This window comes from Lagopus leucura, unplaced genomic scaffold (genome assembly GCF_019238085.1).
Source record: "Lagopus leucura isolate 7727_CA_CO unplaced genomic scaffold, USGS_WTPT01 Super-Scaffold_100018, whole genome shotgun sequence".
Taxonomy (NCBI): Eukaryota; Metazoa; Chordata; class Aves; order Galliformes; family Phasianidae; genus Lagopus; species Lagopus leucura.
In genome coordinates, this window is record NW_024962272.1 from 11,144,052 (window position 1) to 11,166,250 (window position 22,199).

Consider the following 22,199-nt stretch of genomic DNA (forward strand, 5'->3'; position numbering starts at 1 on the left):
TGTCCAAGAAAATCAGAGAAACAAATCATACTTGTTGAGCTTGAAAATCAGTATTCATGTAACTGCTACGCAAGATATGGATCTGACCACTTTGTAAAGATTTCACGACAAAACATATCTCAGTATCAACTTTAGAGGCAAAACTGGAATGTGCTTGGTAGAGCTAGGAAGGAGTACATACAAAGAAATAGGAAACTGGACAACATGAGAAAGCTGATATTGCTGTAAAAGATGACAATGCTGCAATAGTTCAGTCCCAAGGATGTTGCCTTTTGGCAACACACAGATAAATAGGCTTGGGTAATACGTATGGGAGAGACAGACAGAGAACTATCTTTACAGTATTTGAGCACATCTGTTAGACAGGATGATTCACAGGATGATTCAGATGCACACAGCAAACTGTTGTTAACTTTGCCTGTTTTCCCTATTCTACTGCATAAGTTCAGAAATACGTCTGGATTTAATTTTGTCCATAAATATTACTCTCAATTTCTCATTAAATGGCTGAATTTTTAGATGAAACTATCCTTCAGATAAGACATAATTTGACAAATAGAACTTTTGGGATCAGTTATCCATTTTGTTGAGTGAATCTCTTCAGAGTCAACTGCAAAATTTGTGAAAATAGCAACAAAAACGAGAGTTCCTCTGCTATATCTCCTTTAAGATCCATTATTAACTTTTTAAATTAGTAATAATAAAAATTAAAACCTATAATTGAAAGTATAACATATATTCAGTTTAAACTTTTTTGGAGCTATCAAGCATGTCTATCACGTGAATCCCCAAAGCCCCAGTCCAGTCCTTCATTTCAGATCTGTTTTTAGAAAGACTGAGAAACACTGTTAAGCCTCTCCTAGAAGTCAAATCCAAACACATAAACAACATCCACCAAAAGATATTTCAGGAGCTTTTCTGTAGGAAAAACTTGTTCAAAGTAACAAAATTTTACTATTTTTTTTACTCTTAGAACTAATCCAAGAGGTAGATATTCACTGTCTGTAAAAGTGATACGTTTCCAAGTAAACAGAGTCTCCTACATTAAAAGACAAAAGGGATAAAGCATCAAAAGCTTTTATAGTTCTTACAGATCAGAGTCCAACTCATTCCTTTTAATCTGATACACCTCAAAATTGTTTTCTACGTATAAATTACAGTACATTAATCAGAACAACTAACCACAGTGTGCATCTGCATGTTTTTCCTTGTCATCAAATGTCAGGAGTAGCAAAGTTAATATCTGAAACAACTGTTTTTTGCAGCGTTGAAATTGGCTTTAAAAACAATATCTGCTATTCTTTTCCTTCCTTCATTTCCTTTGTATATGCAGTGCTATGACAATTATCTATCCTGCCTTTAAATAAACACAGTAGAGTGCAGTTCAAAATGTAACTATTCTAAGGAGAGTGAGAAACATCTTTCGTCTTCTATGAACTTCTGCTTTACATGGATTATGTAAGCCATTTAAAACAGTGCACTCAGCAACACAAATAGAACTACACTGTACTGTGAGGTTGAAATTTTACAAAATAGAGTAAATCTATGCTTTTCTCCCAGAAGACAGACTTCTGGAATATTACTCAGTTGGTTATACATTATTTTATAATTATTCAGTATCAAATTTTATACACCTAACCAATAGAATTTTCAAGAATATTAGAGTCAGAAATTTTTCTCTGAATCTGCTTCCATTCCAAAAAATCAGGGGTTGTATGGGCATTGTCTATATGTGAGGATGGTATTTCTTAATTATTTGATGTTTCTTCAGCATATGGAGAACTCTGGAATACCAAATGTTTTAAAGGTAGAATCCAACATGCAGAAATGTGAGTATTTTATCCATTCAGATATAATCCTAACCAATTCCAAATATAGACCCAGAACAGATATTTGGGGTAAATCAGGATCTGTATCAGAAAGTATCTGCAGCTCTTCAGTATCTTGGTCTAGAAGGCTTCCAAAGTAATTGTGGCTACTGAAGATCACCAAATACATAATTTAAAAATAAATAGATAAATAAATTCAAACAGATAAAATCCTTATTTCCTCATATTTGTCTATTCACCTCAAGAAGACAGCCCACATGTCTATTTTCCACCTCCAACCAAGTTTCAGCTGTGTTTAACATTTACGGTAGAATGGATGAAGTTGAATAAAAGAATTCAGAGGAGGTTCTTGTCAACCTAAACAATCTTTGTTTGAGATGTGCTCTGCAGCTCCTCATGAAAGAGCAGTCTGTATAACATCACAGCCATATACCTCAAAGTCTCAGAGAGGGATCTAAAAGCCCTAAGAGTAGAGTCATATTTTATATCAAGAGAAGATTGTAAACCAACACAAAGATGTAATCTTAGCTCCATCTCCATTTTTCTGTTGGAATTCAATTGTATTCAGTACACAAAGTCAGCGTGACTTCTAAATACTGTGTGAATTATAGTAACCCTGAACAGTCTTTTGACAGCCTTTAACCAGATAGTCAAGGGTGAAAACTGAGGATTTCAACCTGATTTGTGTATTGTTTTATCACTTCATTTGTTGTATTCCTTTAATCTTTTCCTGCCTATTCTTCTCCTCCTTTTCCCCTTCTGAGGATGATGTTTAAAACCAGAACAGGAGCTTCTGATTCATTGCTAAAAAGAGCAAAAGTGTTATAGTGATACTTTGAGGGGATAGGAAAGCTGCCTCTTGGTAAAGAATCTGCTGTTTCCACTGTATTTAGCACATGGCCTAATTTTGCTTTTGTGACCTGCACACTTTCAAGAACACTGAGCATACTGCTTGAAAACATCTAATCTGTCCCAAACTGAAAATCTGAATGTGAAATCAATGACTCTTTGAGATATGACTAGATAATTTATCCAGTCAGATATTTATGTAGTATTCAGTTCTTTTTCATTTCTATATTTTACTCGTACTCAAAATGATCAGTAAGCAAGTATATGAGGAAGGAAGCTAAGGGGAAGCCTCGTGGTGGCCTACAGCTTCTTCATGAGAGGAGTGGAGGAACAGCACTATGGAATGGCGTGGAGCTGCATCAGGCAGAAGGTCAGGTTGGGGTTAGGTGATGGGTATGGATCTGGCTCCTTTTGGCAGTCAGCTGCCAGAATTCGTGAAGCATTTTAGAGAACAAAATCATAGAGCTGTTGGAAAGGACCTATGGAGATCTAGTTCAATCCTTCTGTTAAAGTTGGTTCCCTAGAGTAGAATGCACAGGAAAGCATCCAGGCAGGTTTTTTAATATCTCCAGAGAAGGAAACTCCACAGTGTCTCTGGGCAGCTGATTCCAGTGCTCTGTCACCCCAGACTGACCTTTTGGACAATATTGTTAGACATATCTTTTACTTTTGAGGTAATCAACTGTGGACTCAGGAGTTGGATTCAGTGACCATTCTGGGGCCCTCCAATAATCCAATGATTTTGTGAACTTACACTCAGATTTCTGATATATATAATCATATATAACAAAAAAACCACGTGCTATACTACTTGTTACTGTTCTCTATTCTATAAAGCCTTTATGTTTGTGAAAAGTGCTGTAAGTCAATGAGAATATTACTCAGAACTTAAATAGTGTTTGCTACATTTAATGTGCTTTGTAAACATTCATCCTAATTAATTAACAGTAATTACTAAACCAATAAAAAAGCATCAGTATTTCCTATTCCTTTTTGAAGGAAACATTTCTATCACAATGACAAAAGCACACTTCCAGTTCTAATAACAGTGAACATATATCTTGTTCAGAAGCAACATATACTCTTTCTGAACTATCTCTGCGCATTACACAATGAAAACTTTAAAATATAACTTGGAAACCATCGTGGTAGTGCCACTTGAATAAATCCCTGTTGTTTGCAACCTACAATTTGAGACATCTGAAGGCTGAAGACATCTGAGTACTACCAAAAAACACTCTGCTCTAAGTGTTTCAGTATGCATTAAACTATTGCACGCTAGACGTAGTCCACTATTTGTTCAGTTTCATGTTATCAGATTTTGTAGATGATTTAGTCTTCTATTTTCCTCTCTTTCAGATGGTTTGATTTGTACTCTCCTTTTATAGCTTTTTTTCCCATTTTCCAGGAAGACTTTCCATTACCAGTGGAAATGAGAGACTAAATACTCTTCTGAAGGAAGCAAGATACTTTGGTTAATACACAAGAGATCTTGATAATATCTTGATAATAATCTTGATAATACACAAGAGCCAAGAGATCTGGATTCTGCTTGCTACACCAATATAAATCTTAGGTAATTTTAATATGTTATCTTCACATCTTTTTACCATAATTTCCTTGCTAGTAAAGGATAGTAATAATCTTTTTTTTTTTGTTATATTATTATTATTATTATTATTTTAAAGGCTGGGTTAAGTAAAAAAGAATTAATTTCCGGCATTATTGTGGCAATAGAAAAGCATGGTGATGGAGACAAATTTATAAATTTAAAATCTTATAAAGATTTCCCTGAGTGAAAGGCATCACAACTGTCAATACAATTTAGTAGGAATTTGTTCCTATGCAGGAGATTTATCAGTTAAGAAATATTACCAAATTTGCTAATGCTTAATGAACAGTCTAAAGCAGCAAATGTTTCAAATGCCTTGAATTCCTCAGTATTGGTTCGAGTATAATTGCTCTGAACTGTAAAATCCTCCAAATTAGTAAATTGTTATAACAGCGCCTGCACGTTGAGGATACTCTGCAGAACGCAGAGGAGAGGTCCACAAGTACCAACTTCATCTTAATTTCATTTCCTCTTGTTTGTTTGTGCTGGTTTTGTTTGTATGTTTGTTTGCTGTCTTTTTTAATCATATTTTGTCACAGAATTACATTTATTACATATCGAATATTTCCAAATGCTTGTGCTCACAATCTGAAATTTAAATACTGTAAATAGCTCTTTGCTAAATTACTGTTCAGAAAATGCCTCTATCAGCCTTAACGTGACCATCTCTATTTTAGAAAACAAAACAAGAGCAATGAACTCTGGGCAAAGACTAACCAGCTTTTTTGCAAATGATGTTTTAAGTTACTTTTCACTGACTAAGGGACAGGGCATATTGGAAATAAATCTTTGGAAAGCAGCTGGTTCCAGGTTTAACATTGTAATATCTCAAAGCAGCGTGCTTCTGTTTTGAATGCACACTTACAGCACATTCCAGGCCGGGTTCATTTCAGTGCTGCACTACATGCCCATTTTAAGTATGTCCAGCATGTCAATTCACTAGCTTGCAGGCTTGCTATGAGTAGTGATAGAGATTAAAGCTGTCAAAGGTTCCATGATCCCATCAAGTTTAGCCAAACAGATGACAGATCTACAACTAGCCCTGGAGGAAGGAAACTCAAAGCACAACATTTGGTGTGTGTTTATGTGTTTTCTTAGTGTCCTGTCCCCCCTCACTGAGATAGACAGCAATGTATTGAACAATTTGTACAGCTTGATTTCTGCTCCAGCAAACATTTCCTACTCCGAAGGAGCAATGACTACAGCATAAAAGCAAACCCTGAATACAAAGTATTGGTACAATAAGTTCCTGAGAACTATTATTAAAATTTTCAACTGTATAAATGCAGCTATTAATCACTCCCAAATTAACCTTATGTCAGCTAAATTATCATGAATTCCTGTGTAAGTTATATAGCTATTAGTTCCACCCTCTTGATATAGGCAGCAGCACTGGGAGGAAAGAAAAAGGACATGGTAAAAATGACTGGATTCGATTTGAGAAGGAAAAAAAAAAAGGATTTTTCCTTTACTTGATTACAAAAGCAATGCCCCATGACAGTATTATCTCACAATAGTTGTAGACATATATCAATCATAACTCTAAGATAAAGGTAAGCTGCCTTTTTTCTGCAAACAGGTAAGAATGCAGAGGAAGGTAACTGGTGAGGTCACGGAATTTTATTCTGTATTCCACTAGAGAGCAGTATTCTTTTGTACAAAGCAAGTAGTTTATCCTCAGCAAAGCAACTTGTAGGGAATCTTTCTATCTCTTGCTGCAAAAAAGCCTCTCTGGTCATTTGTAAGAATATCTCTGTTTATTCTATAGTATCAGATGTTCCCAAAGTGACAATAGTGACAACATTCACATAAATAATTTTTTTTCTCTTTAACTTGATACAAATATTTCAAGAGGTTTTTTGTTGTTGTTCTTTTCCTGAAAAAAAAAAAAAAAAGAAAGAAAGAAAAAAAAGAAAAACAGTAAAAAATGTACATAATTAACTAATGGACTCAGTTTGAAGGTGAGAGAATTTTTGTATATCTATGTCCAAACAAGGTTCTAATTATCTTCTTAACTATAAAGATGCAACAACAATAATAATAATCCATTTGTTTAGATGGCTATTATTCAGAAGAATTTGAACTGAATATAGGTATACCATACTTGATGTCAAGTAAATATGATAGTAACTGCTGAGCAGGAGATAGGAATGAAAATCCCCTAAAATGCAAAAATCTAATGTGGAATTTTAATATTATACTAAAATATAGTACTGAAAATATATATCCCTGGAGGCAGTTATTTAAAACTTACTTTACAGATGACTTGGCAGAATTATACATTCATCTTGAAAATGCAGAATTTGCAAATGTTTCTGTTATATACATGTATTTTTAACCTTATATTTTAATCACGTGTAAACACAAATGGGGAAGCAAATAATTTTCAGCTGCCTTATTTGCTTGATAAGCATAAAATTCCTGGGTAATTCATCTACTTTTCCCTTGAAAGAAAATGAATTTTTCTGTCAGGCTGCTGAGTTCTTCTTCTTCTTCTTCTTTTTTTTTTTTTTTTTTTTTTTAAGATAGAAGTTTGTCTCCAGTACCAATAAGAATCAACCTGAGTGTTTCTCCTTCATCAGGGGTCATAGTAGCATTTTTATCCAGTTATGCTTGATTGTTCTTCCCATCTTCAGCATACCATTACTGTTTTCATTTCTCCAAGATCTTGAACACTAATCACAGGCAACAAACACCTGTTAGTGAGAGTAGGGAATGGATGTGGAAGTAAAAAATCTGATACCTGTACCAGCCAAAGGAAACGTTAACAGAGCTAGCACTAAAAGGTGCATACATTGCACAGTTTGACGCAAGCCTCACTAAGGTTCAGAGTGCACATCAGCTTGCTCTAAGATTTGGCAACAGTTGTACAGGACAATAAACTTTCCAAGATCCCGCAAACAAGACAAATCCAGGAGAGACAAGACTGACAGAGTAAGTAAAAAACCTAAATATATGTTAACAGGTAATTTATGTTCTTGAGAAGAATCAAGTATAATGTGGAGGCAAAACAAGCAGCAGGCTTAGCAGAGGGCTAAATCAGGACTGTTCAGTTCCATTATCACTAAACTGTATTTATCTAAAACTTTTCTTGAACAGCTAATTTCCTCTGTCATCCCTGCAGACCCTCAAGAAAATTTCCCATAGCTAGATGGGTGGAGCTTGTAGCTATGATCTATGCTGTCTGTGAATTCCTTCTTTAAAAAAAATAGGGGCTATGATATCCTTCTGCCCTGTATAAAAAAGCCTGGATTCAGTGCAACTTAAGACCTACATAAGGATTCACAGTCACTGAGAAATGATGAACATACATTTATGCGGCAGGGGTCCTTGTGAGCACATGAGAATAACACTTGAAAATAACAATCAAGGGATGAGCTTATATAATAGTCAGAAGCTTTGGCTGATATTCAGTCCCTAAGATATACTATTAGATATACAAGTAGATATACTACTAAGATGTACTAACATGCAGCCACTGATATTATGTCTTATATTTAGCTAACTACTGAGGTGATGAGTACTTATGACAGCGTCTTCCTAAACAGAGGTTCTTTGAGCAGTGTCAGCCATTTGCTACTCCTTGTGATACGTTCCTCAAGTTCCTACTTTGGCTCCGATACGAAGAGTGAATTAAACTTATTTTCCCCTGTCTGTTTTTTGCAATGTACTAAGCTAGTGAGGGAAAAACAAATTATTTTCCATCAGGAATCTCAGATTCAGCATGTATTACCAAAGTTTCTCACTTGCATCATTCCTGGATGACAAGAGAAAAATTATGGACAATCAATGATACTTTGTGTTTTCTGTGCAGATATCTTACCAAACTCATTTATGTAAGATTGTCTTTTTTCATTAAAAATATTTTTCTATTGGTTCTTTGAGCTCATTAATAGTGAATGATAACTAATAACTTGATAGAACAACTAGTAATTTTACAAAACCTTTCTACTGTTTTAGCCAAGGATCTAATATGTGGCCTTTGCACTATGATGCAGTCTTGAAGTATCAGTGGCCTGCTCTAATAAGAACCAGCTGTTTTTTTTCCCAGATCTATGCAACAATTTTTTAAACACAGAAGAAAAAAGACAATTTTCCCTATACTTATTTTGTTTAAGACCCTAATTCAACTGTGCCTTAATGTCATCTTGGAATCCTACCAATATATCATGTTGCTCAGGTTGAGAAATGACCCACAGATGAAAATCCATTTCATAAGATTTTCTGTAGAATTCCATCTCATCTTTGTTTTCTGTTTTCGGTTTTGGTTGGATGATATCCTTGTAGTGTTTAGGAATATATTGTTCTCCATGATTTATGTTTCTGTTAGATCAGCATAAAATATCCATATATTCTTTTTTTTTTTTTTTTTTTTAAGTGTCAAGAAATCTTTAAAACAGCTGAAGATATGTGAAGATCTAGTAATTCTTCATGTCATATATGATGTCATATATATAATGACACATATGATACAACAGAGTGTAGGTGCTAATTTGGGATTAAATGTACACATAACTTCAAACATAAGCTGTTCCTTACCTTAAAAGAATTTACTCATATGTTTAAAAACAAATGTATGTTTAAGTATCCTATTTTTATTTATTCTTCTGTTGTGTAACTTTCCTCAATAAGCATAGCATCCTTACAAAGAAATGAAGAAAATGCAGGCATGCGTGTTTTCAGATATATTGTTGTATCAAAATGAGACTCATAAATGACATAGAAGGTAGAAAATACTCCAAGTAGTTCCCCTAGGAAGAACATTTGGTCTTTAGTACGACTGAAATCAGTGGATATTACTGTAACTAGAAACAAGATGCAATTTTAAAGTCTTTAAAATGATATGCTGATCAAAGTGACACATATTTTTTAACAATAATCTATCACCTGATTTGTCATATGATGTGAAACAATGTGTTATGCTCCTGTAGGCAATAACGTATGTTTGGAGTAACCAGGGTCAGTATAAGTCTGGTTTGGATCAAAGCTCATATCTGAACAGTACTTCATGGGCTTTTAAAATTGTCCATTTGCTGTTCTTCATTAATGAATGAGAACATCCGCTGATAGACTATTTAGGATTAAAATTTCCTGCTGATGTAGATGATCTTTCTCTTTAAGAACTTTATTCAGCTGTAAGATTTATGACAAATCTCTAAGACAGTCAGAGAACAAAGTGAAATGGTTCCATGGCACTTTCCACACAGGGTGACTGAGTCAACAGAGCTGCTTGAATTGTATCTTTTATGAGGGAGCACATAGATCTTACTCTGTGCAGACACACGTTCAATTATCATCTGTTTTCCATGGAAAAAATCCAGCTTTTTTTTTTTTTTTCTGGGCTCATATGCATGTATACAGCTGTCAGACAGACAGTCAGACAGACAGCTGTCAGACAGACAGGAAGCAAAAAAATAGCAGATGGTACAGCAAAGGGTGGAGACTTACTGAACAGACATATCAAGATACTGTTAGAACAGCATCTTATCTTGTTCAATGCAGTAGCAAATCTTAAAGATTTCAGGCTGAGGAAGACAAGATTACCATTCTTATTTCTCCTAAAATATGTAAATATAGATTAAAAATAGGCAGGTGAAGAATTTCCTCAGAAGTTATGCTGTCTTTCTTCTAGAAATGGCAATTTGGAAAAGATTAAAATAAGTAAGAAAAAAGAGGAGAAAGGAAGAGTGCTTGAGATCTAAATGTTGCCTGTTTATGTTCTTAATAATTTATATATTTTCTATATTAAAAGTACTGCTTCCAGGATTGTCACAGTATACTTCCATTTAATAACCTATTCAGTCATGAAGACTGAGGGCCAGCATACGCATTGTAGGTTGTTCAAAGGTTGCTACTATAACAGTTCAAGCCCATGAGCTTGATTTTAGTTTCACAGAATCATCAGTTTTTTTACCTTTTTAAATAGGATTACATAGATAAAGTGGCCAGGTATCTTTTCTGTATCAGAGTACTTCCTTATGCATATTTGAACAAGATAGCAAAATTAATGTAGCGTGAAAGATTCTTGTTCAAGTAAGAAACCAATATTAGATATACAAAGAAAAGCAATGGCAACAGGCAAAGAAAATTTCTACAAGAATATAAATCAAAAATATGAATGAAAACATAATTATACTTGTGCTTTACTATCTAAACAAAGCTTCCTGTGTTATATACTGTGCATTAAAATTTAGCAGTTTACCAAGGTTCATAACTGTATTTATGGTGCATCACTCTTCTGTTCAGCTGTCATCAGCTAATTTGATGATGAACACTGTAAGTCCCATAGCATTACATATATTGTGCATGACCTAATATGAAACTTTTCAGTAAGATACTTTTAAGGAAAACAAACTGCAAGTCTTTTTTGGGCCAAAAGGCAAACTCAGGTACATTTGTATAGTATATATTCTCAGTTAACTGAAACGTTGTGTTTCTTTTTATAAATATTAAAAAATCTGTTTAACCTTCTATTCATTGGTTTCTTCTTCTCATTTTTGTTCCACGGTTCACTCTTTCTCCTCTTGTGAAAGTCTGTGGAATTGTACATAAAACAGAAAAAAAAAAGCTTTTTATTTTAATTAAACAAGATATAGCACATAAATGCAAGAAGAAAGAAGGAAGTGAGTATGTGGAAAAAGAGGATTGGAAACCTTCCTCACTAGTTTTTTTGTAGTATCCTCACCCAAAAATGCCATTTGCATATCTAAGGAGCCCATTCAGGCATATGAATGAAAGAAGGGAGTCACAGAGAAATTCTAAATGGATCTGTTGTTTGGGAAATATATATATATATTATATATATATTATAAATATAATATTAATTAATTTGCCTCACCCTTTCTCCTCTTTTTTCCCAACTTCTTTTCTTTCTTTTTTTTTTCTTTTTTCATAAAGAGAACTCAAAAATAAATTTAAAAATATTCTTTTATGAGAAGCAAGTGGATGACAGATTGGTAGTGCATTAAAAGATGTTGACTGATAGCTCTTTAATTATCTCACGGATTTCAGGAAAGGGCCTGTACTAATCAGACAAATATATTTGCAGATTAGATACATGGGTTAGAAAAATATTTATGCAGAAAAATATATACATAAAGTACATATATATCAAATAGTCATACACAACAAATAAATGCTGGACATTTTAAGAAATATATTTTATCTTATAGGAATTATTTCCTACATTTTTGTTACATTAATAATTTCCCATTGAGAGAGTATTCACATTTATCCAGTAACAACACAGGTATGCAAAGAATTTTAACTTAGTTAGGTGTTATACTGTGTCCTCCTCCTGACCTTAAACTTAATTCTCCTAAAACAGATGACGCACAGAAGCAAAAGCAATCACAACTTCACTTACAAAAAGATGGATTCTGAACTAACTGAAGTGCAAGACAATATTATAAAAGATAATACCATGAAAACAATAACAGACAAAAAAAAAAAAAAAAAAAAAAAAAAAAAGGAAATTATTAGGAAAGCAACAATGACAACAAAAAGTGGAAAAAAAGCAAACAAGAAAGCCCACCATTAAGCCATTATATATCTTTGCACTACCCTTTGAATGGTATTTAATAGCATTTGGTCAATTCAGAATGAATCTGCCACATACTGCTAAAGAGTTCCACCAGTCATAAATTAGCCATACTTAAACTCTTCCTTATGTGACCAAATATTTCTGCTCATATCTGGAGATCATATATTGAACAAAAAATTGGTCTTGCCTTCCTAATAAGTTGCATTGCCTACTAAACAGAACTGTTGTCCAAATAAGAAACACATGCAATAAATAACAAGAAAGATTCTTTGTGAAAACGTGTGGTGAAATCAGACTGTAAACAGTTAAAAGAGAGAACTGTGAAACAGAAAGAAAAAGAAAATTTGATAAAAAAAATAAAAAATACAACATTAAACCAACAAAATGTGGAAAGAAAAGGATAGTATAAGATAGTCATAAAATACATTTTCTTTTCTTCTTTAGCCATACTGAAGTTAGAGGCATACTTTTTGGTAGTGATAAAAGACAAGTCCAAAAATATCTAAGAATGCAGAGGTATACTTCTAATTCAGTCATTACTTTCCAAATCCTGGAACCGACCTTAGGGTTACCATAAACCAGACAAAGACATTGATTTAAATTATAACATCCTCACTATACATTGTGTTCTGATTTCCAATGCCAACTGTATTCTCAGCTGAAAGTAAATCAGCAAAATACTGGCAGAGCCTGAAAACTTCCTTCTGTGATAAATCTGATGACTCATTTGCATTATCTACTCAGAGATGCATACAAATAAAATAGATTATTAGTATGAGTTTTTGGCCTGAGCCTGGAGATATTTCTATTTTTTTTTTCTTTTTTCTTTTTTCTTTTTTAACTGCTCAGAGCCATCTTCTGTGATATTTTTGAAACAGAGAAGTGTAGCACTCTTATGAGAATGGAATGAAAACTGGGTGGTACTTACTGAAAAATACTACAGCTTAGTCCATCATATTCAGTGAATGCTGATAACAGAGGAGGCCACTTCAAACAGATAATGCAGCATTAGTGCTTTTAAATCTGTTCATGGGAATATGTTCATCCGGAAAAATTTTGCAGAGGCAAAATCAGATGAATGCTACTTTGAGAATGAAATTACTACTTCAAGAGAACAGCCCTGAAAGAAGTGCATTTGTAAAGTCTGGAGAGTAATTTCATGCAAAACAAATTGAGTAGGCTCATTTTTTATTCCTTAAGGATGAGAATAAAGGATTGTTGTAAAGACTATAAAAGTATTTGAATATTTTCTCTCTACTTCTGACTTTCATTATTGACAATAGAAGTATGGTCAAAACTTTACTTATTCTTTTTATTATTCAGTATGGGTTCAGTTCTAATTCTTAGAATGAAAATTTAGATATTTTCATGTCTTCGGTTTTTCTTCTGGGAAGTCTTTATATGAAACACAATATTTATAAAAATAATATTGTGTTATAATAGTATATAATATTATATAAATTATGTAATATAGATTATGTAACATATAAAGTAATATTATGTAATATTAATTAAAAATATGTAAAATTACTTAGTAAATAAGAGAAACCTAATCATATGAGGGTTGTTCTGAAAGTATTGTCTCCTATTTTATGATGTTGGCCTACAATGTCAGCGGCGGATGCTGGTGGTGTGGCAGTAGAGGCTGAACCTTCCCACAACTATTCCATTACATTTTGTAGATGTGTAAGAAATGCCAGTGCAGAGGCAGTCTGACAGAATAGTCCCTGACATGGAAGAATATATGAAGCAGAGATGTGGAACTGATTTCCTCCACACTGAAAAAATTGCATACCCTTGCATATACTGATGCTTGTTGAATGTTTGTGGAGACCAGTGTATGTGAAGCAGTGACTGGTGCTTTTCAGCAGTGACAAAAGTGATATGAAAGGCATTCCATACTCCAGATGGCTTTGCACAGCCATCATGATGTAATGCAGAGTATCTCAACCAGGTCATGTGCACAAATTGGCTAATGCGGGTGACTGTAATAGTGATTTGTAGCTGAGAATGTAAACTATTAAATAGTTTTACTGTGCTCTTTGTATCTATTGTACTTTCCATGGAAAGAAATAGGGAGCATTACTTTTGGAGTGACCATTGTACAAATCACAAGAAATTGTTAGTGTCCTCCCTTCTTCTATCCAATTTTTTGTTTGCAAGAAGCCTGCCACTGCCTCAAGCTCTACATGTTAAAATTCATTGCTGGGCAATGCAGGATTAACATAAAAAGGAAACTGCCTATAATCAAGCAAACCTGAGCGCTTTGTGCAGCTGAAAATTGCAATGATTGTATTTCCTTGCCACTGAATGATGATATCCAGAATGACAGAAGGTAAAAATGGGGTAGTTACACGCCTGGCTGGTCCTAGGTATAGTGGAATTGGATTTAAAATGTCATTATTACTTCAATTGAACTACAAGAGACTCTCATCTTCAAAACTTCCAGCATGCCACAAACAATTATATATGCTGGCAATCCTTTAGAACCTGGGATTGCTGTCTTTAGCTATTTGATAGGTCATGTCCTTTGATGTATTTCTTTTCTTTTTCATAAGCATATTTATTTATTATTAATAAATATATGTTCACTGATTACAAAGTAATGTAGTTCTGAAGTCCTTCCAATGTAATTTACCAGTGTTGTTTATTTTAAATACTGATATTCTTGAGGTATTCACTTTTCTAAAAGATAACAAATAAGCTTTTTTTTTTTTTTTTTTTTTTTAAGAAACATGTACATAGGAAATATATATATATATATTGTTAACGAAGTAGAAAGTTCCATATTATTATTTTAATGCTTAATACTTGCCTTCCAGATCCACATTTATACCTAATTTCAAGTTCTCTTCTTCGTTCCATCATGATGTTGCCTCACCTTTCCTCCTAGAGATGCTATTGTGAGTGGATATGAAAAGAAACAGGGCACTCACAAGCCATCCACTGTTTTCATAAATTTCTGGTTCTAGTGAGATCGGTAAAAATTCCTTGCAAAAATAAATTAAAAAATCTGACATTTTTACTCTCAACAGGTTCAAAAATTGACAAATAAAAATATGCTTTTTCTGGAGTGATTTCTGTACCTAAATTGCCTTCAGCCTTTAGAACAGTATTATCGAATAGTAACAACTTCAATAATTTAGAATCTGATTTCTGAGCTTTCTGATATTTGTAATGTATAGTAAGAATAAACACCAATCTGAGAATTAAATCTGAAACTAGAACTAGATTTTTACATTTATATATATATATGTATGCAAAAAAAACCAAACACCTCTCCTCTGAAAACACAACAAAACAAACAGACAAACAAAAACGCTCCTCTGAAAGCATTTCCTAATTTTAATTTCAAACTGTGTTATATTAGAATGAAAAAAGGGAAGGCATCCTTACCTAGACATCCTAATTTTACTTGTTTCCACAAGTGAAATGAGAGGCAATCACAGTCCCAAATGTTTAAAATGGGTCTATAAAGATGTAGCAAGACAGCAGTACTAATTTTCCTATCTTATTTTTCAAAAAAAATCATGAACATATAAAACTGTTGACAACTAAACTTAAGAGAAATATTTGATCTTCAACAAACCATAAGTGTACTCAGACTATTTGGTGTAATAAGAGTTCTGACTGAATTTAGGCTAACATATTCTAAGGTATTATGCAAGAAATTGAGTCATATATTAATAAAACTGGACCAAAGACAAAATACTTGTAGGTTAAGCTCCCCAGAACAGAATTAGCTGAAAGAGTATCTATTCTATACATTTAGATTCCCAGTAATGGAGTAAAAAGGTCATGAGAGCAAACATTGAAACAACAAATTGTTATATGCACAGGCTATTTTTCTTCTCAATTAGAAAATTCCTATGCACTTGTGGCATTTTGCTTTTATCTTTTCTTCTGTGAATGGAAACGGTCTAGCTTACTGTGGGGTTGGGTTTTGTTTTTGTTTGTTTGTTTGTTTTATTTTTCTTTGTGTGTGTTCAAAGACTATCTTTACTGTTGATGTTTGGGATATGAGTGCTTTTTTCTCAAGAGAAGCAAAGAGGAAAATGAAAATGTACATATGAGCACGAACAAGAATAATGTGACTCAGTAATTACACTAAATTTAATTAACTTAGGAATAATACAACAATTTTGGTTTCCAATTTTGATTAGAATGGGTTAAAACATTTCATCCTACAAGATTCCTTTAAGTATTTAGTCTTTTACTTGAGTTCTTTTCAGGATTGTAGAAAAAAAACATATGACAGAAAATTTGTCATTATATTATCAAATTAATTAATCTCAAAAAATGCAGTCATTTGAATGTGAAGTTCTTAAAACACATATTATTGCTTGCATATTATCAAGTGAGGATGGTATGATGGTACTCATGTATGCTATTCCTGCAAATTATGTCATGAACTACTCAATAAAATAGCTTTTTCACACATAAATTTTTAAAGGACTAGAGTGGGAATCTGTAATATTTAGTAGCAGCATTTGTAAAATACTGATGCATTGCTGTTACATCTTTGTAAACTATGAAATACTTTTTTCACATTACTATTGTTCTCCTAAAATCACAGCAGTATACATAAGCATTCTCATCATGAACAATACGTACTTACATACATATTATAAATTTAAAATAATATATATATTCATAATAGCATATATACAGATGTATATAAATTACTAACAAATGTATCTGAAACTAGAACCAGGAAGTGATATTTGAACTAAAAACCAACAGTGAACAGCTCAATTTACCTAATCCTCTGAGAACCATTATCATCATCAACACCAACCTTGCCTTATAAATTATTACCATTTATACTCACGCCTGTCAATTCCAAGCACACTGGGAGATCTGCCTGGCTCAGCTAACCTAGTATATATGCAATTAGCTAAGACACAGAGTGGTACTTGTGCCGAGTGGCGAATTTACTTCTCCTGTTTGTTAATAATCCTCATGTAATTATAAAATAGTGGGTCAAAATGGTTCTACTTCAGTGCATGGAGAATGCTTGTTGCCTGCTTAATGTACTATTAGCATGAAGCAAATTCCAGAGATTTATAACCTTGTTTACTACTTTCCCATCCCACCCAATAATTGAAAAGGATTCAATTCTTCACTGAAAATAAAATGCACAATAGTATTACAGATATTATTTATTACAGATATTATTTGTTACCTTGGTAACAAATATTCCCTTTACTTCAATAACTTCAAATGTGTTTTCTCATATGGAATGATTGTTACAGTTTTTAATAAGCATGGCTGTAAATAAGGTGCATTTGGCACTATGGCCTCAATATAAATTTTTTTGAGCTCAGGGTCTGTAGGTCTGTAGTAAAGAACCATGCAATCTGTTGATAATAATGAAATTGTCAGAGAAAAGCAGCAAGTTATATTATTCTTTTTTTCCTATTCCATGTCTAATCACATCCAAATAATCACCAACTGTAGTAAACAGTACTATATTTACAGTGTGTTGAGCTGCTAGATTTTTCAGAATTTTCTGAGAATCTCTCAAAGGATCAGCACAAGGAATAAAGCAACCAAGAGGGAAAAATGGACAAAGATTTTTAAATAAGTGATACTCCACATCTAGAGTAAATTGAGAAAACTTCATAAAAAGATTTATTAAAATCTACACCATTTTCAGAAATATTTTAGTTTTGAGTGACTAATGCTTTCCAGTAGAACAAATATATATATAAATAGTGGAAAATGTTTTTTGTTTTGTTTTGTTTTGTTTTTTGTTATTTTAATTAATACCTTCATTTTTTTATCCAGTACACACCATGAAAATCCCAAGTTCTCAAAACGTTATTTTAATTATTTGTCTGCAAGAACCTTCATCTTAGGCCTCAGATATTAATATCTTTAAATCAGAAGGCCATTTGCAAGGAAACCAAAAAATCTCAGTAGACATCCTAGATTTTATTAGCATGTCTTATTAATTAAGTATTTTGAGCCAATATCTAGAATCATAGAGTCATAGAATCATAGAATCATAGAATCATAGAATTACAGAATGGTCTGGGTTGAAAAGGACCTCAAAGACTGTCTAGCTTCAACATTCCTGACATGGGCAGAGTCACCGACTACTAGACCAGCTGTGCAGAGTAACATCCAGCCTGGCCTTGAATGCCTCCAGGGGTGGGGTATCCACAACCTCCTTGGGAAACATATTCCAGTGCAACACCACCCTCTGCATGAAAAAACTTCCTCCTAATATCCTACTTAAACCTCCCCTGTCTCTGCTTAAAACCATTCCCCCTTGTCCTATCACTACTCACCCTCTTAAACAGACGTGCCCCCTCCTATTATTATGCTTCCTTCAAGTACTGGAAGGCCACAATGAGGTCTCTGTGGAGCCTTCTCTTTTCCTAACTAAGCAAGCCCAGTTCTCTCAACCTTTCTTCATAGGAGAGGTGCTCCAACACTCTGATCATCTTAGTGGCCCTCCTCTGGACTTGTTCCAAGAGCTCTACATCTTTCTTGCACTGGGGTCTCCAGCCTTGGGCACACTATTTCAGATGGGGCCTCAGACGATCTGAATAGAGAGGGACAATCACCTCTCTCTACCCGCTGACTACTCCTCTTGTAATGCAGCCTAGAACACAGTTGGCCTTCCAGGCTGTAAGTGCATATTGCTGGCTCATGTTCAGCTTCTCATTCACCAGGACCCACAAGTACTCCTCAACAGGGCTGCTTCCAAGTTCTTTACCCAGTCTGTATAAGTGTCTGGGATTGCCCTGGCCCAAATGCAGCATCTTGCACTTGGCCCTATTGAATCTCATTAAGTTTTCACGAAGCCGCTTCTCCAGCCTGTCCAGGATCCTCTGAATGGCTTCCCTCTTCCCTCTAGAGTATCAAAAGCATTTCTCAGCTTGGTGTCTTCTGCAAAGCTGCTAAGTTTGCACTCAATTCCTTCGTCTATGTCACTGATGTTGAAGAGCATCAGTCCCAAGAGTCAGCCCTGGGAGACACCGGTTGTGACCGTCCTCCACCCAAACATGGAAATTTTGATTATCAGCTTTAGGTCAAATTTCTCAGTTCACAGTGTTTCACTGGCCTGTAAAATAGTTTTCCTGACTCCAAATTACTGAAAAACACAGGTCTTTTTTTGTTTCCTATTTTTTATATATATTTTTATTTTGACAATATATATTCTGTGGTAAAATTCCGTCCTACCTATCTAATGTTTAGTACAACAACTGTGAGAATTCTGTTATTTACTGATCAGGGTGCTGCTTCAGTGAAGTGGTTGGAAAAGACAGCCTTTCAACCTCAGTCACTCTTTGAGTGTGTTTAGACAGAAAACTCAAGAAGTTTAGACATAACATAGAAAGATGCTCTAATATAAATCCATGGATATTACTGCAGAATTGAATTTATTTTAATGAGCTACCAAGTAATTACATACTAAGTTTAAAGTTATAAAAGACTAAATATTGCCATTTGCAAAAGTTGTGAGGTCTAAATAATGCCAAGTATTAAGAAACACAACAAAGAGGCCAGTGGGCAGAAATCTATTTCAAAAAAGACATGACGTCTAACAAGATAACAAGTCTGATTTCAAGGATAGTTTATTATTTAAATCAAGAAATTAAAAAAAATACATAGAGGGTAATCAAGCGTTTGAAGCATCTAGAGGTAACAACTACAGATTTCCAAATTAGGGAATATACATTAACATCAGAATGAACCAATGCATGTGGAACACAAGCTGCTGTTTAAGCACAGTTTGTTGTGATTTCAGCTAGGACAGAGTTGATTTTTTTTTTTGTTCATAGTGTCTTTTATGTTGGCATGTTTTGTCTTTAGGAAAAAAACAATATTGATAACACATCATTGTTTTAGTTGTTGCTAATCAGTACTGCAAAAGGCTACTTGGGAACTGTCTTGGCTTTGGTTAGTGGGTGGTGAACAATTGCATTGTAAATCATTTGTTTTGTAAACATATATTGTTATCATTAGCTCTATTATTTCAATTTTATCTTCCCTTTCTGTCTGTAATAAGTAAATAGTTTTTATCTCAACCCTTGAGTTTTGATTTTTTTTTCCCGAGTCTCTCCCCAGTTCTACTGGAAGGGGAAGTGCACAAAGAACGATATGGTGCAGAGCTGCCTGCCAGATTCAACTAGAACACAGGTAACAAGTTACTTAGGGTTAACTGAAGCCAATCATTCATTCAGTCCACAACCATAATCTTTCACAATCCCAAATGTTACCATGAAACACTGAAGAGTTTCCTATTATAGTATATGCACACTTACAAGGTTAAAATAAATGTTAGAAAGATAAACTAGATGTCAAGAGACAGATTTTCAAAGCCAAAAAATCCTAGAGTTGAAGTTCAATATTAAAATTTTATTATTTTCCTATAGTGCAAAATGTGTTTCTATATTTTGAGCACTGAAAGAAATATAGATGGTGTGGATAGTCAGGCAGAGAACATAAATTCCATTATCAAAGATGGAACACAGAGACGAGAAGAAGTAACATCATCAAAATAATCTTGGTTAGGTAAGGTTAGGGTTTTCAATGGCTGAGTGCCGCTATAATCTAAATACAAATCAATTAGCGTAGCTATTTCACACGCATTTTCACTCTTCACCCCCAAAAATCCAAAATAATAATAATAAAAAAACCCATACGCACACAAAATCAAGGAGAATACACTGCAGGAAAGCAAAATATAACTATATTATGTAACTGAGGAGAACATTAATTCCTTGATGATACAGGACTACGTATTTTATCTCGGAAGAGCACATACTCACTCACTCAGTTTTACATTCTCCTCCCTGTAAAGTGAAAGACATTATGCATTACTGCATCATGCAATGTTCCTGGAGGATTGACACAGACATTAAGTTCAAGATCTTTCTTTGCAGACACTTTTTTTTTCAGCTGCTTTCAGTACATTACATGGTACTAGATTTGGCAAGTTTAAAAGTGGGCTCCCTTCTGCAACTTCTGCTTTTTCCGCAAATAATTCTCATATATTCTAAACCTGTCTAGGTTTCAGAAGAAAAAGAGTAGGAGGTGAGAAATATATGTTTTGACTGAGATGTGAAAGTAATAAGTCATTAGAAAGATACTACTTTTCTGAAGTGTTTTAAATAACAAATCCATATTAAGCTTCACTGGCAAAAGCAGTAGTACTCAAATTGTGTCAGAATAGCTGACACGGTTACCACTAATGAAAAGTACATATTTACATATTTATGCTAGAAAGATTTTTCACAGATTAATACAACTGCATAGAAAGTAAGACCATAGAGAAGTGCTCCATGTAGACCTTCTACATGTGGCAGTTATTCCTTTAGACTGATGTCAAAGGGTATGTTCAGTAAAAACTGAACCAGGTCCTGCACTTCACCCACAGCAACGTTATAGGCTGGAGGCAGAGTGGCTGGAAAACTGTGGAAGAAACAGAACTTGGGGTATTGATAGTGTGCCCAGGTTGCCAAGAAGGCAAATGGCATCCTGGCTTGTACTGTCAGCAGGAGCAGGGAAGTGATCGTCCCTCTGTATTCAGCTCTGGTGAGGCCACACTTCAAGTACTGTGTTCAGTTTTGTGTCCCTCACCACAAGGACATCAAGGTTCAGGTGAGATGTTATTGCTCTTCACAACTACCTGAGAGAAGGCTTCTTCTCCCATGTAACTAATGATAAGACTAAAGGGAATGGCCTGAAGTAGCACCAGAGGAGATTCAGATTGGACGTTAGAAAAAAAATTATTTTCCAAAGGAGTGTAGGGCACTGGGATAGGCTGACCAGGGAGGTGGTAGAGTTGCTGTCCCCGAGGTGCTCAAGAAACATTTAGATGTTATATTTAGTAGGGAAATAGGGTAGATGGATGGTTGGACCATATGATCTTGGAGGTCTTTTCTAACCTTGGTGTTTTTATGATTCTACGATAAGTAAAAGCAAAAGTAAGTAAAATGATTTAAGAGAGGATAAAATAAAAGTCCAACAAAATTCTTCTCTAGAGTTCCTTTCTTTACTCCCTGTTGAACCAATCAATTCAAAGGTTAGATAGAAGCTATATGTCAGGTAATTAACAGGAAAAAAGAGATCAGTTTTCACTTTCAGCTTTGCAACTGAACGTTTTCTCTGATAATGGTTGGGCATAACTTCCTCAGTTATTAAATGCTTTCTTTTAAAAGGATACAAAATATGAGTTGTGAGAACAAACACGCTTAAGTAAACCACTTGATTCTCCATCCAGGTAAGTCTGTAGTCATTCAGAAAGCAAACAGTTCTTCCCTACATTTAGTCCTTATTTACTTATATCCAAGGAAGTTGTATATTTAATTATTTACTTATTTCTGTATGGAGTTCAGCCATCTTTTCA